Here is an 18,159-nt window from a genome sequence, read left to right on the forward strand (position 1 = left end):
AAGACATTAACAAAAGCCCTCCTATTAACATTACACTTAACGGTAAGACCCTAGAAGCTTTCCTCTTAAAGAAAAATAGGTTAAGGATATCCCCTCTGATCACTCCTATCACACATTCTATTGGAAGAGTTAGTTAATAAGATAAGGAAATAAAAATATACTGATTGGGAAGAAATAAATAAAACATGTCTTTGTTTGTAGATGACACTATGTAAAAAAAGCCAAAGAATCAACAAAAAATCTCCTGGAACTGATAAGTGAATACAACAAGGTTGTAGAATATAAGGGTTAGAATACAAAAACTATTGTTTTTTAATATGCTAGCAATAAGCAATTGGAATTTGAGACTAAAAACACAGTACCATTTAAACTAGCACCCTCACAAAATAAATACTTAGACATAAACCTAATAAAATATGTGCAAGATCTATATAAGGAAAACTACAAAACTCTGATGAAAGAAATCAAGCAATATCTATATAAATGGAGAGATATTTATGTTTAATATTGTTAAGGCATCAGTTCTTCCCAACTTAATTTATGGAGACAGTGTCTTCTTCAGCCCCACAATTTGAAAGCATCAGTTCTTCAGCATTCAGCTTTCTTTATGGTCCAACTCTCACATCTGTACATAAGTGCTAGAAAAGCTATAGCTTTGACTATCTGGACCTGTGTTGACAAAGTGGTATCTCTGCTTTTAATATGCCGTCTAGTTTATTATTACTGTTTAACACACACAAAAATATTGAGCTATAAAGCTATGAAAGACAGAGAAGAATCTTAAATCACATTGCTGTGTGAAAGAGAACAGGCTGATAATGCTACAAACTTTATGATTCCAACTCTATGAAATAGTGGAAGTCAAAACTATGGAGACTGTAAAATAGATCAGTGGTTGCCAGGGGTTGTGGAGAGAAAAACAAATTGGTGCCTATAGACTTGTTTAATGCAGATTTGCCACAAAACTTCAGTTTGTAAAAAACACAATATCCACAAAGCACAATAAAATGAGATATGCCTGTATACCTATTCAGTTCAGTCCAGTCATTCAGTTGTGTCCGAATCCTTGTGACCCCTTGGACTGCAGCACACCAGGCCTGCCTGTCCATCACCGACCCCCGGAGTTTACCCAAACTCATGTCCATTGAGTTGGTGATGCCATCCAACCATCTCTTCCTCTATCATCCCCTTCTCCTCCCGCCTTCAATCCTGCCCAGCATCAGGGTGTTTTCCAGTGAGTCAGTTCTTTGCTTCAGGTGGTCAAAGTATTGGAGTTTCAGCTTCAACATCAGTCCTTCCAATGAACACTCAGGACTGATCTCCTTTAGGATGGACTGATTGGATCTCTGTGTAGTCCAAGGGACTCTCAAGAGTCTTCTCCAACACCACAGTTCAAAAGCATCAATTCTTTGGTGCTCATCTTTCTTTATAGTCCAACTCTCACAACCATACATGAATACTGGACAAACCACAGCTTTGAAAGGTGTATCTTTGTTGGCAAAGTAATGTCTCTGCTTTTTAATATGGTGTTTAGGTTGGTCATAACTTTCCTTTCAAGGAGTAAGCATCTTTTATTTTCATGGCTGCAGTCACCATCTGCAGTGATTTTGGAGCCCCGAAAAATAAAGTCTCTCACTGGTTCCCCATCTATTTGCCATGAAGTGATGGGACCGGATGCCATGATCTTAGTTTTCTGAATGTTGAGCTTTAAGCCAACTTTTTCACTCTCCTCTTTCACTTTCATCAAGAGGCTTTTTAGTTCTTCACTTTCTGCCATAAGGGTGGTGTCATCCGCTTTTCTGAGGTTATTGATATTTCTCCCAGCAAGCTTGATTCCAGCTTGTGCTTCTTCCAGCCCAGCATTCCTCATGATGTACTCTGCATATAAGTTAAATGAGCAGGGTGACAATACACATCCTTGACGTACTCCTTTTCCTATTTGGTACCAGTCCATTGTTCCATGTCCAGTTCTGACTCTTGCTTCCTGACCTGCATACAGATTTCTCAAGGGGCAGGTCAGGTGGTCTGGTATTCCCATCTCTTTCAGAATTTTCCACAGTTTATTGTGATCCACGCAGTCAAAGGCTTTGGCATAGTCAATAAAGCAGAAATAGATGTTTTTCTGAAACTCTCTTGCTTTTTTGATGGTCCAGCAGATGTTGGCACTTTGATCTCTGTTTCCTCTGTCTTTTCTGAAACCAGCTTGAACATCTGGAAGTTCATGGTTCACATATTGCTGAAGCCTAAGCTTGGAGAACTTTGAGCATTACTTTACTAGCGTGAGATCAGTTCAGTTGTGCGGTAGTTTGAGCATTCTTTGGCATTGGTACACCTACTAGAATGGCTAAAATTCAGATCACTAGCAACACAGATTGTGGCAAGGGTGTGGTGTGAAAGCAACTCTTATTCATTGCTTCTGGGAATGCAAATGGAATAGCTACTTTGAAAGACAGTTTGTTTCCTTCTTACAAAGCTAAATGTTCTTTTTCCATATGACTAGCAATCATTCTCCTTGGTATTTATACCTAAATTATACTCACAAAAACTAGTACAAACATATCTATAGCAACTTTATTTATAATTTCAAAAACTTGGAGACAACCAAGACATCCTTCAGTAGGTGAGTGGATAAATAAACTGTGATACTTCTAGACAATGGAAGATTATTCAGTTCTATCTAAAAAAATGAAAATAATTAAATGAAATGAAATGAGAAGCCATGGAGGAAATGTAAATGTATATTGCTAAACATATAAAGCCAGATCAAAAAGGCTACATACGGTGATTCCAATTGTAATATATTCTGGAAAAAAACAAAATTATAGTGAAAGCACGAAGATGAGTGGTTATAAGGAAAGGATGAGAAAGAGGAGCACAGAGGATTTTGGGGGCAGTTCCTATTCTCTATGTTTAAAAGTTTGTTACACTTCATTAGACATTTTTTAAAAACCCATGGAACATGCAAGACATATATAGACTATGTGCTCTGGGTGATATTGACATTTCAGTGTGGGTTCATCACTATAACAAATGTGTCACTTTTTTGGTGGATACTGATAATGCAGGAGATCATGCATTTGTGGGGCTAAGAGGTATATGGGGAATCTCTGTAACTTCTGCTTGTTTTTGTGTAAACCTGAAACTGCTCTAAAAAATAAATTCAATAAAAATAAAACAAAGTTTACAGGCTTGGTGAAATTGAATCTACAACTACTTTAGGAAAGATTTAATATTACCATGTATTTTGTACCTGATAAAACAAACCAAGAAAAAATCAGTAAATACAAAGAGCACTCACACAATATGATTAACAACTCAACCTAATGTCCTCATTTAAAACTGCTCACAACACGTTTGCATTGTGTCTCTAATGACTTTGGGAAACTTCTAAGTTTGGCACAAGCAAACTGCTTATCTGGACAGAGGACAGACACATATTTGGGTACTGTTTGTGGACGGTTGAAAGGAGAGAAGAAAGTTGAATACCTGGGGTGAGGGCATGAAGATATGTATTTGGAGAGCCAATCTAGAGATCTGCCTAAGACAGAGATGTGGTCTTCAGCAGAGAGGACTCCCCATGAAGGTGCATCAAAAAAGGATGTCCCAATTTGCACTTATCACCAGATTTCCAGACCTCTTCCTCCTTTTGTTTTCCCATCACATTCATCCCACTCTAATTTTTCAGTGTCTCAGGTTCCAAATAGTTCTCTTTGACTTCTGTGTCTCTTTAGCTCACTGCAATCAGACATCATATTCTCAAATTTTTCCATCCTGTTCAAACATGTATATATCATAGACTATGTATCAGGTGTTCTGATGAAAATGGGGTTATAGGTATAAATAAGACATGGTCAGACAAGGTTCTCCATCAGTCTAGGAGGAAAGAAAATCTTGAGTAGTCTAGGAGAAGGGAGAAACAGCTTTAATAGGAGCTCCTCTAATCCTCACTAGAATAATTTTAGTTATTGATTCTCTAGAGAATGCATAAGGTTCATCCACCTTCTTTGAGCCTTGCTCTCTCTGTTCAGTTCCGTTCAGTTGTTCAGTCATGTCCAACTCTTTGTGACCCCATGGACTGCAGCATGCCAGGCTTCCCTGTCCATCACCATCACACCATCTCCCGGAGCTTGCTCAAACTCATGTCAATTGAGTCAGTGATGCGAACCAACCATCTCATGCTCTGTCGTCCCCTTCTCTTTCTGCCTTCAATCTTTCCCAGCGACAGGGTCTTTTCCAGTGGGTCAGTTCTTTGTTTCAGGTGGCCAAAGTATTGGAGTTTCAGCTTCAGCATCAGTCCTTCCAATGAATATTCAGGAATGATTTCCTTTAGGATGGACTGGTTGGATCTCCTTGCAGTCCAAGGGACTCTTAAAAGTCTTCTCTAACACCACAGTTCAAAAGCATCAATTCTTTGGCTCTCAGCTTTCTTTTAGTCCATATATCACATCCATACATGACTACTGGAAAAACCATAGCTCTGAATAGATGGACCTTTGTTGACAAAATAATGTCTCTGCTTTTTAATAAGCTGTCTAGGTTGATCATAACTTTTCTTCCAAGAAGCAAATATCTTTTAATTTCATGGAGGCAGTCACCATCTGCAGTGATTTTGGAGTCCAAGAAAATAAAATCTTTCACTGTTTTCATTGTTTCCCCATCTATTTGCCATGAAGTGATGGGACCGAATGCCATGATCTTTATTTTTTCAATGCTGAGTTTTAAACCAGCTTTTTCACTCTCCTCTTTCACTTTCATCATTTCATCACTTCCTGAGTTCCTCTTTGCTTTCTGCCATAAGAGTGGTGTCATCTGCGTGTCTGAGGTTATTGATATTTCTCCCGGCAATCTTGATTCCAGCTTGTGCTTCATCCAGCCTGGCATTTTGCATGATGTACACTGCATACAAGTTAAATAAGCAGGGTGACGATATACAGCCTTAACGTACTCCTTTCCCGATGTGGAACCAGTCTGTTGTTTCATGTCCGGTTCTAACTGTTGCTTCATGACCTGCATATAGATTTTTCAGGAGGCAGATGAGGTGGTCTGGTATTCCCATCACTTTAAGAATTGTCCAAAGTTTGTTGTAATTCACACAAAGGCTTTAGTGTAGTCAATGATGCAGAAGTAGCTATTTTTCTGGAATTCTCTTGCATTTTCTATGATCCAACAGATGTATGCAATTTGATCTCTGGTTCCTCTGCCTTTTCTGAATCTAACTGGAACATCTGAAAGTCACAGTTCATGTACTGTAGAAACCTAGCTTGGGGATTTTAAGCTTTACTTTGCTAGCGTGTGAGTTGAGTGCAATTGTGCAGTAGTTTGAACATTCTTTGCCATTGCCCTTCTTTGGAATTGGAATGAAAACTGACCTTTTCCAGTCCTGTGGCCACTGCTGAGTTTTCCAAATTTGCTGGCATATTGAGTGCAGTACTTTCACAGCATCATCTTTCAGGATTTGAAATAGCTCAACTGGAATTCCATCACCTCTTCTAGCTTTTTTCATAGAGATGCTTCCTAAGGCCCACTTGACTTTGTACTCCAAGATGTCTGGCTCTAGGTGAGTGATCACACCATCATGGTTATCTGAGTCATGAAGATCTTTTGTGTATAATTCTTCTGCGTATTCTTACCAACTCTTCTTAATATCTTCTGCTTCTGTTAGGTCCATACCATTTCTGTCCTTTATTTTGCCCATATTTACATGAACTATTCCCTTGGTATCTTTAATTTTCTTGAATAGATCTCTAGTCTTTCCCATCCTATTGTTTTCCTCTATTTCTTTGTATTGATCACTGAGGAAAGGTTTTCCTATCTCTCCTTGCTATTTGGAACTCTGCATTTAAATGGGTATATCTTTCCTCTTCTCCTTTGCTTTTAGCTTTTCTTCTTTCCTCAGCTATTTGTAAGTCCTCCTGAGACAGCCATTTTGCCTTTTTGCATTTCCTTTTCTTGGGGATGGACTTGATCACTGTCTCCTGTACAGTGTCACAAACCTCTGTCAATAGCTCTTCAGACACTCTATCAGGTCTAATCCCTTGAATCTATTTGTCAGTTCCACTGTATAATCATAATGGATTTGATTTAGGTCATAACAGAATGGTCTAGTGGTTTCCCCTAATTTCTTCAATTGAAGTCTGAATTTGGCAATAAGGAGTTAATAATCTGAGCCACAGTCAGCACCCAGTCTTGTTATTGCTGGCTGTATAGAGCTTCTCCATCTTTGGCTGCAAAGAATATAATCAACCTGATTTCGGTATTGACCATCTCGTGATGTTCATGTGCAGTCTTCTCTTGTATTGTTGGAAGAGGATGTTTGCTATGACCAGTGCTTATTCTTGGCAAAACTCTGTTAGTATTTAGCCTGCTTCATTTTGCACTCTGAGGCCAAATTTGCCTGTTACTCCAGGTATCTCCTGACTTCCTACTTTTGCATTTCAGTCCCCTAAGATGAAAAGGACATCTTTTTTGGGTGTTAGGTCTAGAAGGTCTTGTGGGTCTTCATAGAACTGTTCAGTTTCAGCTTCTTCAGCATTACTGGTCGGGGCATAGACTTGGATTACTGTGATATGGAATGGTTTGCCTTGGAACAAAGAGAGATCATTCTTTCGTTTTTGAGATTTCCCCTAAGTAGTGCATTTCAGACTCTTGTTGACTATGAGGGATACTCCATTTCTTCTATCGGATTCTTGCCCACAGTAATAGATAGAATGGTCATCTGAATTAAATTCATGCATTCCAGTTCATTTTAGTTCACTGATTCCTAAAATGTTGATGTTCACTCTTGCCATCTCCTGCTTGACCACTTCTAATTTACCTTGATTCATGGACCTAAGATTCCAGGTTCCTATGCAATATTGCTCTTTACAGCACCAGACTTTACTTCTGTCTCCAGCACATCCACACCTGGGTGTTGTTTTTGCTTTGGCTCTGTCTCTTCACTCTTTCTGTAGTTATTTCTTCATTCTTCTCCAGTAGCCTATTGGGCACCTACCGACCTGGGGAGTTCATCTTTCAGTGTCACATCCTTTGCCTTTTCACACTGTTCATGGTGTTCTCAAAGCAAGAGTACTGAAGTGGTTTGCCATTCCCTTCTCCAGAGAATGCATATGGTTCATCCACCTTCTTTGAGCTTTGCTCTCTCACTTATCCTTTGTTTCATACTTTGCATCTGTCTTTATCCACTGGTTGTTTCATATTAGCGCCCAGACATGCTCAGGCGTTCCTATTCTAAATAAATGCAGGTTGGAGTTTGTTTCCTCTTTAAGTGCTCAGTCTCTTTATTCCTTTCACTATAATATTTCCCAAAACTTGAAACATTATCTTAGTTAGTGTGACTATGTGTGCTGTGCTGTGCTTAGTCGCTCAGTCGTGTCCGACTCTTTGCGACCCCATGGACTATAGTCCCCCTGGGTCCTCTGTCCATGGAATTCTCCAGGCAGTTCTCCAGTGGGTAGTCAATTCCTTCTCCAGGGGATCTTCCCAACCCAGGGATCAAATCTGCTTCCTACACTGCAGGCGGATTCTTTACTCTCTGTGTCATCAAATATGAATGCGCATAGTCACTCCCGACTCTTTGTGACCCCATGGACTGTAGCCCACCAGGCTCCCTTGTCCCTGGGGATTCTCTAGGCAAGAATATTGGAGAAGGATTGCCATGCCCTCCTCCAGAGGATCTTCCCAACCCAGGGATTGAACCCAAGTCTCCCACACTGCAGGCAGATCTTTATCATCTGAGCCACCAGGGAAGCCCTCAAATATGAACATATGATGGCTAAATAAGCTAATGAACATTCAGTTTACCATTTTTTCATAAGTTTAGGTTGTGCCATATGACTTTTAATAACACAATCCTGTCCTTCAGTCTCTGGTTGCTAAGTTAAATAACATATTTTTGTACTCTACCTTCATCTTACTGATTATTAAGACCAATTATAAAGAAAGCCTTTTCTTCTTTCTTGTGTTTATCTAAGCTAGTTTAATACAGTAAATATTATAGACCAGAGTGAGCAAAAATAAGCCAAGGTTGTGCTGTGCTGTGCTTAGCCATTCAGTCATGTTCAACTCATTGTGACCCCATGGACTGTAGCCTGTCAGGCTCCTCTGTCCATGGGGATTCTCCAGGCAAAGAATACTGGCGTGGGTTGCCATGCCCTCCTCCAGGGGATCTTCCCAACCCAGGGATTAAACCAGGTCTTCCACATTGCAGGCAGATTCTTTACCATCTGAACCAGCAGGGAAGCCCAAATCAAGAATGCCACACATTTATTTCAGTGTTCACCAATACTGGTCTTTTGCCAGTAATGTTCTAGGTTCTATAGATTGCTTGCTGAAGAAGACGGTGATGTCCTTACTCACCGATGGTGAGGAGACAGATAATTCATACATAAATTGATATAATATAATACATAATAACAATATAATATTGATTATAATATCATTACAATGTTATAATAAATGTAATATTATTATAAGAAGAGGACTACTGATTATAAAGTTGGTTATCTTGTGTGTGTATGTGTGTGAGTGCCCCTGGGTGGAACATCACATGTATAAGCCCTATTCATCACCCAGCTGTCAAGGTGAGCCCCTCCTTTGCTTCTACCCATGGCTGTGGAGATGCTTTCAGCTTTATTTCTCTTTCTCTCATTTTCTAGAAACAATAGTTTTTCTTCTTTTCTGTTAATTCAGCAATGCCTTGGCAAGGATAGAAAACTTTTCTATCCTATAGAGAGAAAGGGATGTAAAAGCATTTTGAAGAAACTATGACCAATAAGTCATACTTTGATTAAATACATGAATCTACACATTCAAGAAGCTCAATGAACTTTAGGATGGAAAAACAAAAGATATCCACACTGAGACATGTTCTAATGAAACTTTTAAAGGTCAGAGACAAAGGAAGAACCTTGAAAGCAGCAAAAGAGAAATGAATGTCCTATTTAAGGGAGATTCATTAAGAATAAGACTGGACATCTTAGCAGAAACCATGGAGGCCAGAAGGCAGTGAGATGACATATTTAAAGTACCTAAAGAAAGAGAAAGGCCATAACTCTATACCTGGCAAAACTGTCATTCAAAAATAAAGGAGACATTAAGACATTCCCAGATTAACAAATGCTGAGGGAATTCATCACTAGTAGATGTGTCTGTTTGTTCAGTTGCTGAGTTGTGTCCCAGTCTTTGTGATCCTGTGGACTGCTGCATGTCAGGATTCCTTGTCCTTGACTATTTCCTGGAGTTTGCTCAATTTCATGTTCACTGAGTTGGTGATGCTAGATGTGTTCTATAGGAAATGCTAAAAAGAGTCCTTCAGGTGGAAATGAGAGGACACTAGACAGTAAACTTGAAGCCACATGAAGAAATAACACAGGTAAAGGGGTATATAAACCAGTATTAGTGTATTTTTCATTTGTGACTCCTTTTTCTTGCCCAGTTTGATCAAAACACAATTCATAAAGTGATCATGATAAGCCTATGTTAAATGGGCACACAAAGTAGAAAGATGTAATTTGTGACACAGTAACGTAAAGGGGGAGGGATGGAGATATGTAGGATCAGAATTTTTACACACCTACGGAAGTTAATGATATTAATTCAAAATAGATTATTACATGTTTGTGAGGTTAATTGTAAGCTCCAGCACAACCAATGCTAAAATAACTTTTAAATATGCAGAAAAATAAATTAGAAAGGAATCAAAATTATACACTACAAAAACACCAAACACAAAAGAAGGCAATCAATTGTGACACCGAGGAACAAACAAGATATGAAACATATGAAAGAAAAAGCAAAATTGCAGAAATAAATGTTTAATTATCAGTAATTATAAATAGATCAAACTCTTCTATTAGAACTCAAAATAGATTATAAAGCAAAATACTTTATATGCTGTCTAGAAAAGACTCATTTCATATCCAAGACAAATAGGTCAAAAGTGAAAGAATGGAAAAGGACATTCCAGGCAAATACTTACTAAAAGATAACTGAGATATCAGTCCTAAAATCAGATAAAATAGACTCAGTCAAAAATTGTTACAAGAGGCAAGGAGGAACACTAAATATTGATTAAAATGTGAACCCATCAGGAAGATATAAAGCTAGGAACCTAACAACAGAACTCTAAAACATAGGAAGCAAAAATTGGGAAGTGAAAGCAGAAAGACAGTTCTAAAATAATAGTTGGAGATTTCAATGCTGTACTTTCCACATGGAGAAACAATTAGAAGATCAGTAGCAAATAGGGGAGTTGAACAATACTCTAAACCAACTATATCTGACAGACATAAACAGACACTCTGTCCAACATCAGCTTAGTAGTGTTTCTGCTGAACAGATTTTCTCAAGAACTTTGTGGATCTTCTGTAAATGTCAGTGGGATTCACTCCTCTAGGCAAAACCCACATTTATAGATCTCTTCCAGACAAACCCTTCTAAGCCTTGCCCTCCTGCTGAAATAGTAGGAAACAGTACCCTTAAGCTTCCTAGAGGATTTCTAGTTTGGTTGATATCTGTGAGGCAAACCCTTGTCCTCTTTTTCGGGGAGGGTGTGGTTAAAATGAATTTTATTTATTTATTATTATTAATTGGAAGGTAATTGCTTTACAGTATTCTGTTGGTTTTGGACATACATCAGCATGAATCAGCCAAGTATACCTATGCCTCCTTCCTCTTGAACCTCCCTCCAACCTACCATCCCACCTTCTAGGTTGTCACAGAGCACTGGGTTGAGCTCCCTGCATCGGATAGCAAATTCCCACTGGCTATCTATTTTACGTATGGTAATGTGTATTTCCCTGTTACTCTGAATTCATCTCCACCTCTCCTTCCCCTACTGTGTCCACAAATCTGTTCTCTGTGGCTGTGTTTCCATTCAGTTCAGTACAGTTGCTCAGACGTGTCCGACTCTGCAGCCCCATGGACTGCAAACCGCCAGGCCTCCCCGTCCATCACAAACTCCCGGAGCTTACTCAAAATCATGCCAATTGAGTTGGTGATGCCATCCAACCATCTTATCCTCTGTTGTACCCTTCTCCTCCCCACTTCAATCTTTCCCAGCATCAGGGTCTTTTCCAATGTGCCAACACTTCGCATGAGGTGGCCGAAGAATTGGAGTTTCAGCTTCAGCATCAGTCCTTCTAATGAATATTCAGGACTGATTTCCTTTAGGATGGACTGGTTGGATCTCCTTGCAGTCCAAGGGACTCTCAAGAGTCTTCTCTAACACCACAGTTCAAAACATCAATTTTTCAGTGCTCAGCTTTCTTGATAATCAACTCTCACATCCATACATGACTACTAGAAAAACCATCTCTTTGACTAGATGGACCTTTGTTGGCACAGTAATGTCTCTGCTTTTTAATATGGTGTCTAAGTTGGTCATAACTTTTCTTCCAAGGAATAAGCTTCTTTTTTTTTTTTCATGGCTGCAGCCACCATCTGTAGTGATTTCGGAGCCCCCCAAAATAAAAGTCTGTCACTGTTTCCACTGTGTCCCCATCTATTTGCCATGAAGTGACAGGACCAGATGCCATGATGTTAGCTTCCTGAATGTTGAGTTTTAAGCCAACTTTTTCACTCTCCTCAACTTTTTCACTTTCATTAAGATGCTCTTTAGTTCTTCTTTGCTATCTGCCATAAGGGTGGTGTCATATGCATATCTGAGGTTATTGATATTTCTCCCGGCAATCTTGATTCCAGCTTGTGCTTCATCCAGCCTAGCATTTCACATGATGTACTCTGCATGTAAGTTAAATAAGGTGACAGTATATAGCCTTGACGTACTCCTTGGCCAATGTTGAACCAGTCCATTGTCAATGTCCATTTCTAACTGTTGCTTCTTGACCTGCATACAGGTTCCTGAGGAGGCAGGTCAGATGGTCTGGTATTCCCATCTCTTTGAGAATTTTCCACAGTTTGTTGTCATCCACACAGTCAAAGGCTTTGGCATAGTCAATAAAGCAGAAGTAGATGTTTTTCTGGGACTCTCTTGCTGTTGTTGATAATCCAACAGATGTTGGCGATTTGATCTCTGGTCCCTCTGCCTTTTCTAAAACCAGCTTGAACATCTGGAAGTCCACGGTTCATGTCCTGTTGAAGTCTAGCTTGGAGAATTTTGAGCAGTACTTTACTAGCATGTGAGATGAGTGCAATTGTGTGGTACTTTGACCATTCTTTGACACTACCTTTCTTTGGGATTGGAATGAAAACTGACCTTTTCCAGTCCTGTGGCCACAGCTGAGTTTTCCAAATTTGCTGGCATATTGAGTGCAGCACTTTCATAGAATCATCTTTTTGGATTGTTTCCATTGCTGCCCTGTAAATAGGTTCATCAATACTGTCTTTCTAGATTCCATATATATGTGTTAATATACCATATTTGTTTTTATCTTTCTGGCTTACTTCATTCTGTATAATAGGCTCTAAGTTCATCCACCTCATTAGAACTGGCTCAAGTACATTCCTTTTCATGGCTGAGTAATATTCTGTTGTGTATATATACCACAGCTTCTCTATCCATTCATCTGTCAGTAGACATCTAGTTTGCTTCCATGTCCTAGCCATTGTAAATAGTGGTATAGTGAGCATTGGGTATGGGTGTCTCTTTCAATTAGAGTTTTCTCAGGTTATGTATAGCCCACTAACAGGATTGGTGGGTCATATGGTAGTTTTATTTCTAGTTTTATATAGGAAACTTTATCCTTAAAATGATAGGAAAGCCTAGTTTTGTGCCTGATTCCTTCACCTTTTAATCTTTCTGAAGTTTTAGGGAAAAGTTGGACAATCATACTAAACAGAGATGAAGACTATGATCCTTAATTGTTACAGATGGTGAGAAATTTCAAAATTGAAAGGTCTTGATTTCTTTTTGTTTAACAGTTCTTTCCTCAATTTATCATTCTCCTGTCACATATTATCATAAACAGAAAAAAGAATTCAAGAGTCACTTTTAATACCTTACTTGGAAGTCCCCCTAAAAGTAAAACCAGCTTTGAAATATTTTCTTGAACATAACTCCAGGATATAGTTTTGCTACGTTTTTTATCACTTTGTAACAAGAATCTTCCTCCTTCTGTTTCTGATAACATGTTCCTCAATTTCTTCTGATTCTCACTGTGGCATCCTTAAAGATTAGATTTCTACCAACAGTCTGTTGAAAACATATAGGCTTTCTATGAAAGCTCTTCTAGTCTCTGCTCACTTGATTGAATTCAAAGCTATTTCCAAGTTTTTAGGTACCACTTCTAGGTATGAAAATCTGTATTATTTTTATACTGTTTCATAATGGATTGCCACAAACTTAGGATCTCAAAACACAGATATATCCCAGTGTCTGTCAGGAGTCTGGCATGACTTAGCTGGGTGCTGTACTTGAGGTTTTATAAGGCAGCACTCCAGGTGTTGACTGAGCTGTATTTTCATCTAGAGTTTCAGCTAGAAAAGCTGCTCTTAGCTTATACATATTGACAGAATTAATTTTCTTGTGATTTTAGCACTGTTCACAGTTCCTGGCCACATTATCTTTTCCACAGGCCTTTCTTCAACATGATAGCGTACTTCTGTAAGTCAGCAGGAGGGAAAATTATCTCTGAAGAAGGGCTGAGTCTCTCTTGATGGCCTTTTGCCTGATTAAGTTGAGCATATCCAGGATAAGCTTCCTTTTGGTTATAGCAAAACCAATTGGTTTGGGTTCTTAATTTTATCTGAAAATTTCTTCATCTGTGCTACATTCTATTGTTTAGCAGCAAAAGGAGGTCATTAGGTAGGCCTTGATCATGGAGCTGCCCTCATCTGCATGGCAAGTGGTAAAGTATGTGAATTCCTCAGTCCAGTGTTTGACATAGACTAGGAGATCAATAAATGTTAACACCTCCTATCTTTTGATTTTTCTAAAAGTCTCTGTTCGAACCACAGAGTCAGTGCCCAGAGGGATGTAGGACTCAATGAGGTAAACCCCACTGAAGGGGAAGAGGATCTGAAGGAGATTGCGCCACCTAGCCAAAGGAGAATCAGATTCTCTTACTTATAAGAGCATGCTTCACAGTTTAGGAAAATCTGGAGAGAGGAACTGTTAGTGGAGACTTGAAGACCTAAACCAGAGAACTTGGAAGGAATACATATGCAGATTAGGCTTCAGGGAATTTTTCAGTGCATCAAGGTAGAGTATAAAAGGGAATTAAGAGAAAAGAATAGCGTGGGGAGTGTATGCCATCCAAACAAGTAAGATGTCTGTTCTATGGAGATACATATAACCATCAAGATATCCTTTTAGTTGACCAAAGGGACTTAATGTTTAGGTGGCTTAGGATTATAAATGAGATGTTCTGTATATGGAATTCATTTAGTGTCTATAACTATTCCAGGTGGTAAAGACAAATTTTAAGAGATGATATTCATTTAAGATTGGCCTATGAACTAAAGTAACCTGAAAAGTGGCAAGTGTATCAGGGAAAACATCAAGAAAAGAGACAAAGGCTGTTTGAATGGGATGAATACATTCCCAGGACTAGAGCATCCTATGGGACCGAGAATGAAAATGTAGGAAAAAGAGAAGCTCCCCAAGGTAGAAACAGGTTCCCGTCTCCAGGAGACCATGAAGACTGAAAGTAGAATGTCAGACCCACCACTCCAGGGAGAATAAATATAGGGTTTAATGATAATATGTCAAGTCCAATAAAGATTGGGAAGCTTACATACACTGGAGAATGAAAGGAAAGAACAAGACTTAAGGGTCTAAATTAAGGCCAAGGTATGTTTTTTGTTTGTTTGTTTGATTTTTACTTTAACTAGAAACTACATACCACAACTGCAGTCAGGAACGCTGATCCTGTAGGTTTTCTTTCAGAAGTGTCTTCCCATCTCCTGAAGCTTCTGCCATGAGATAATAGGCAATATTAGGAAATAGCAATTTGGAAATTTCCAATTATGAAATAATAGGAAATAGCAATATGGAAATCGCTGCAACATGGAAAATAACCTGAGTTTGATCCCTGGGTTTGGAAGACTTCTTGGAGAAGGGAATAGCAACCCACTCCAGTATTCTTGCCTGGAGAATTCCACGGGCAGAGGAGCCTGGTGGGCTACAGTCCCTGGGGTCACTAAGAGTCAGACACGAATAAGAGACTAACACTTCCACTTCATTTTCATATGCTAAGCAAGGTAGAGAAATCATTGATAAAATCTTTCCAGCACCACGAAGAATGGGCAAAAAATCTACCTCTAGCCCAAAAGTCCTTCACTGTAGGCAAAAGCAAAGTAGGCAAGAATTAAAGAATCTTTTCTGCTCCTCATGCTTCTTCCTACTACACATATCTCTACTTCTCTATCATTGACACAACACCAGTATCAGCTCTGAGGCACACAAAGCTACACAGAATGACTCATTGACATTGGAAACTATCAGAACAAGTGCCTTATAAACATGTGCTCAAATATATACACTATTTTATATGTATTTTTCTTAGAGAATAAGTCAGTGAAAGACAAAACAGGATCTTCAGCAATGATATAGTTCTATGACTATTATTATTACTAGATCCTTGCTGGAACTGACAAACTTGATTTTTATGTGACTTCAAAAGATTTCTTCCCAGACACTCTAGTTGGAGGTAGAAAGGAGGGATCCTGGTATACAACTTAACTGTAAAACTGATTTACTCTTGAGGAAAATACTAGTGTGTTCTGGACCTACATACACCTAGTAAAGGCCTCTGCATTCATTTTCAGCAGAGATCATTTTGTTAGGTTACAATTGATACCAAGGATTCAGTTTCTAGCAAGAATTAAATATATGGATTGATTTCCACATGACACTTTCTGTAGCCAATCTAAAATCTTACTTTTACCATGCTGCTTGGTGATCAAAGGTTGTGTCCATTGGGGTATAAACCAATGCTCTCAAATCACAGGCAGATCATCTCCTAATGTGGGGCTATATCCATAGTGTGCCAGTTCCCTTCAGGGAAGGTAATCTTGAAAAATATCTTCTGACACATTCAACCCCTACCCAACACTCAGCACAGTTACTCATGCAGAATGAAGAATGACAGGAGCCTGACAGTGTAACAGGACAGACTCCCCAACTTTCCAGTGTCACAACAATATCTGTCCACATCTGAACCAGACTGTCCAGTGGAGACAATCATTGAGAAGTCTACCCTCCTCACTATGCGTCGTTGTCTGTGCTCTTGAACTGACAGCTCTGAGAATTCTAGGTCAGTAGGCACAGTCTTAAAGTCTTAGAAGGAAACAGCAGCTACAGCTACTGTCCTACATTTTCTGTTCCTTCTTAACCTATATGGAACTCAGTGACTATGGGATTTCAAACGCTGAAGAAGCCTTCTTTGGGTTACAATCTCCCACGTCTCCTAAAGGAAAGCATTTCCCCATTTTGAGACAACAAGAAAATAATAGAATTGCTAAAACATTAGCAGAAAAGACACACAACATCTCCATTAACTTTCAGTCTATACCAAAATGTTGAAAGTTATTTTCCATGTTGCAGGTCTCCTGCATTTCAGGCAGTTTTTTGACCATTTGAGTCACCAAGGAAGTGTTTAGTTTTGGTCCATTTGAGTGCCAAATTATAGCGATAGATTTAAAGAAAGCAGGAATCTATTCCAAAAAGGCAGAAATTGCAGCAAATTAATGCAAGTGTTAAGGATTGTAATGTCCTCACTCTTCTGACTGATTGAACTTGACTTGGTTTTAAGCCAATTTAAAGTTAAAAACATGAGTTAATCTTTCAAAGTAGTTGTCCTCAGACTTTATATTGCATAATGATTACCTGAGGACATCTTAAAAATGTGGATTCCCAGCCCCACTCACAGAGAATCTGACATGGAAGGTCTAGCTTATTGCTCAGGAACTATGGTTTTTATAAACACCTCAACGTTCATTTTACAATTGCTGCCACGTGGTAAATCACATTTTGAAAAACACTCTATTCTAAGATAACATTTTTTTAGTGGAGAAAATGTGGGAGTGTAAAAAATAAATTTGCCATTTCTGTTGGCCTGAACATGATGGTTTATCATTTGACTGTCTTTACTTCTTAGTTTCCAGTTGAGGTACTCTTTCTGTCTCAGTATTTGAATAAATACACATGAAAGTTAAACTACTGTGCTAGAATGCACAACTGAGTTAAATGTTTTAAGACTTTAACTTCAAAGGATAAAGAAATGGAAATGTGTGTGCAGAGCTATAAAGCTTTTTAAGGAGACAGATAGGCTAGATCCAGAAATGCTGCTGACATATGACTGAGTCTAATATGGTTAGAAAAATTACCTGAAATTTCGGCTAATTTCAGAAATTATCAAAGAAAAAAAATAGGATATTTCCCAGAACTGTAGTAGGCCTGATTGTCCATAATGAAAATTTAGATCAAATGTTGTATGAAGTTAACAACAACAACAGAAACAATTTGTTTAATAGTCCTGGAAACACTCTCCAGTTCGTAGGATGGATAGTAAGGAGTGTGAATATTAAACAAATGAACAGTCTTGGTTATTTACAGATATCTTATTAATAAAAGCAGACAGATGTCAGAGATCCCATTAGCAGCATGGTATTGCTACATGTTATTAGCACTATTTTTAATATTCTTAAGGTATATGATTTGGATCCTAAGATTATCTGTCAACCAAATTTGTAAAGGAAAAGTCAAACTACTAGTTGAAATGATTTTTATTGTATAAGGTAAAAATTAAAACAGATATAATGTAAATTCTAGCTAGTTCATACAAGCAATGAATGCTTGAGAGGGTGTGGAGAAAAGGGAAAACCCTTGTACTGTTGGTGGGATTGTAAATTGATACAGCCATTGAGGAGAACAGTATAAATGTTCCTTAAAAAACTAAAAATAGAACTAAAATGTGACCCAGCAATCCCACTACTGGGCAATTTCCCTAAGAAAACCATATTTCAGAAAGACACATGCACCCCTGTGTTCATTGCAGCACCATTTACAGTAACCAGGATATGGAACCAACCTAAATGTCCATCAGCAGAGAAATGGATGAAGAAGGTGTGGTTCATACACACAATGGAATATTACTCAGTCATAAAAAGGAATGAAACTGGGTCATTTGTAGAGATGTGGATGGACCTAGAGACTGTTACACAGAGTGAATTAAGTCAAAATAAGAAAAACAAATATCA

General features: G+C 38.6%; 1 protein-coding gene across 1 annotated transcript in view; it reads right to left on the minus strand.

Annotated features, from left to right (window-relative positions):
- LOC122694911 (interferon-induced very large GTPase 1-like) overlaps window positions 1–18,159 on the minus strand; it is a 55,723-nt gene that overhangs the window by 26,615 nt on the left and 10,949 nt on the right. Inside the window, exon 3 of the mRNA XM_043904305.1 lies at window positions 14,802–14,871. The gene's annotated coding sequence lies outside the window, so the exon portion shown is untranslated. The remainder of the gene's footprint in view (window positions 1–14,801; window positions 14,872–18,159) is intronic.

This window comes from Cervus elaphus, chromosome 1 (genome assembly GCF_910594005.1).
Source record: "Cervus elaphus chromosome 1, mCerEla1.1, whole genome shotgun sequence".
Lineage (NCBI taxonomy): Eukaryota > Metazoa > Chordata > Mammalia > Artiodactyla > Cervidae > Cervus > Cervus elaphus.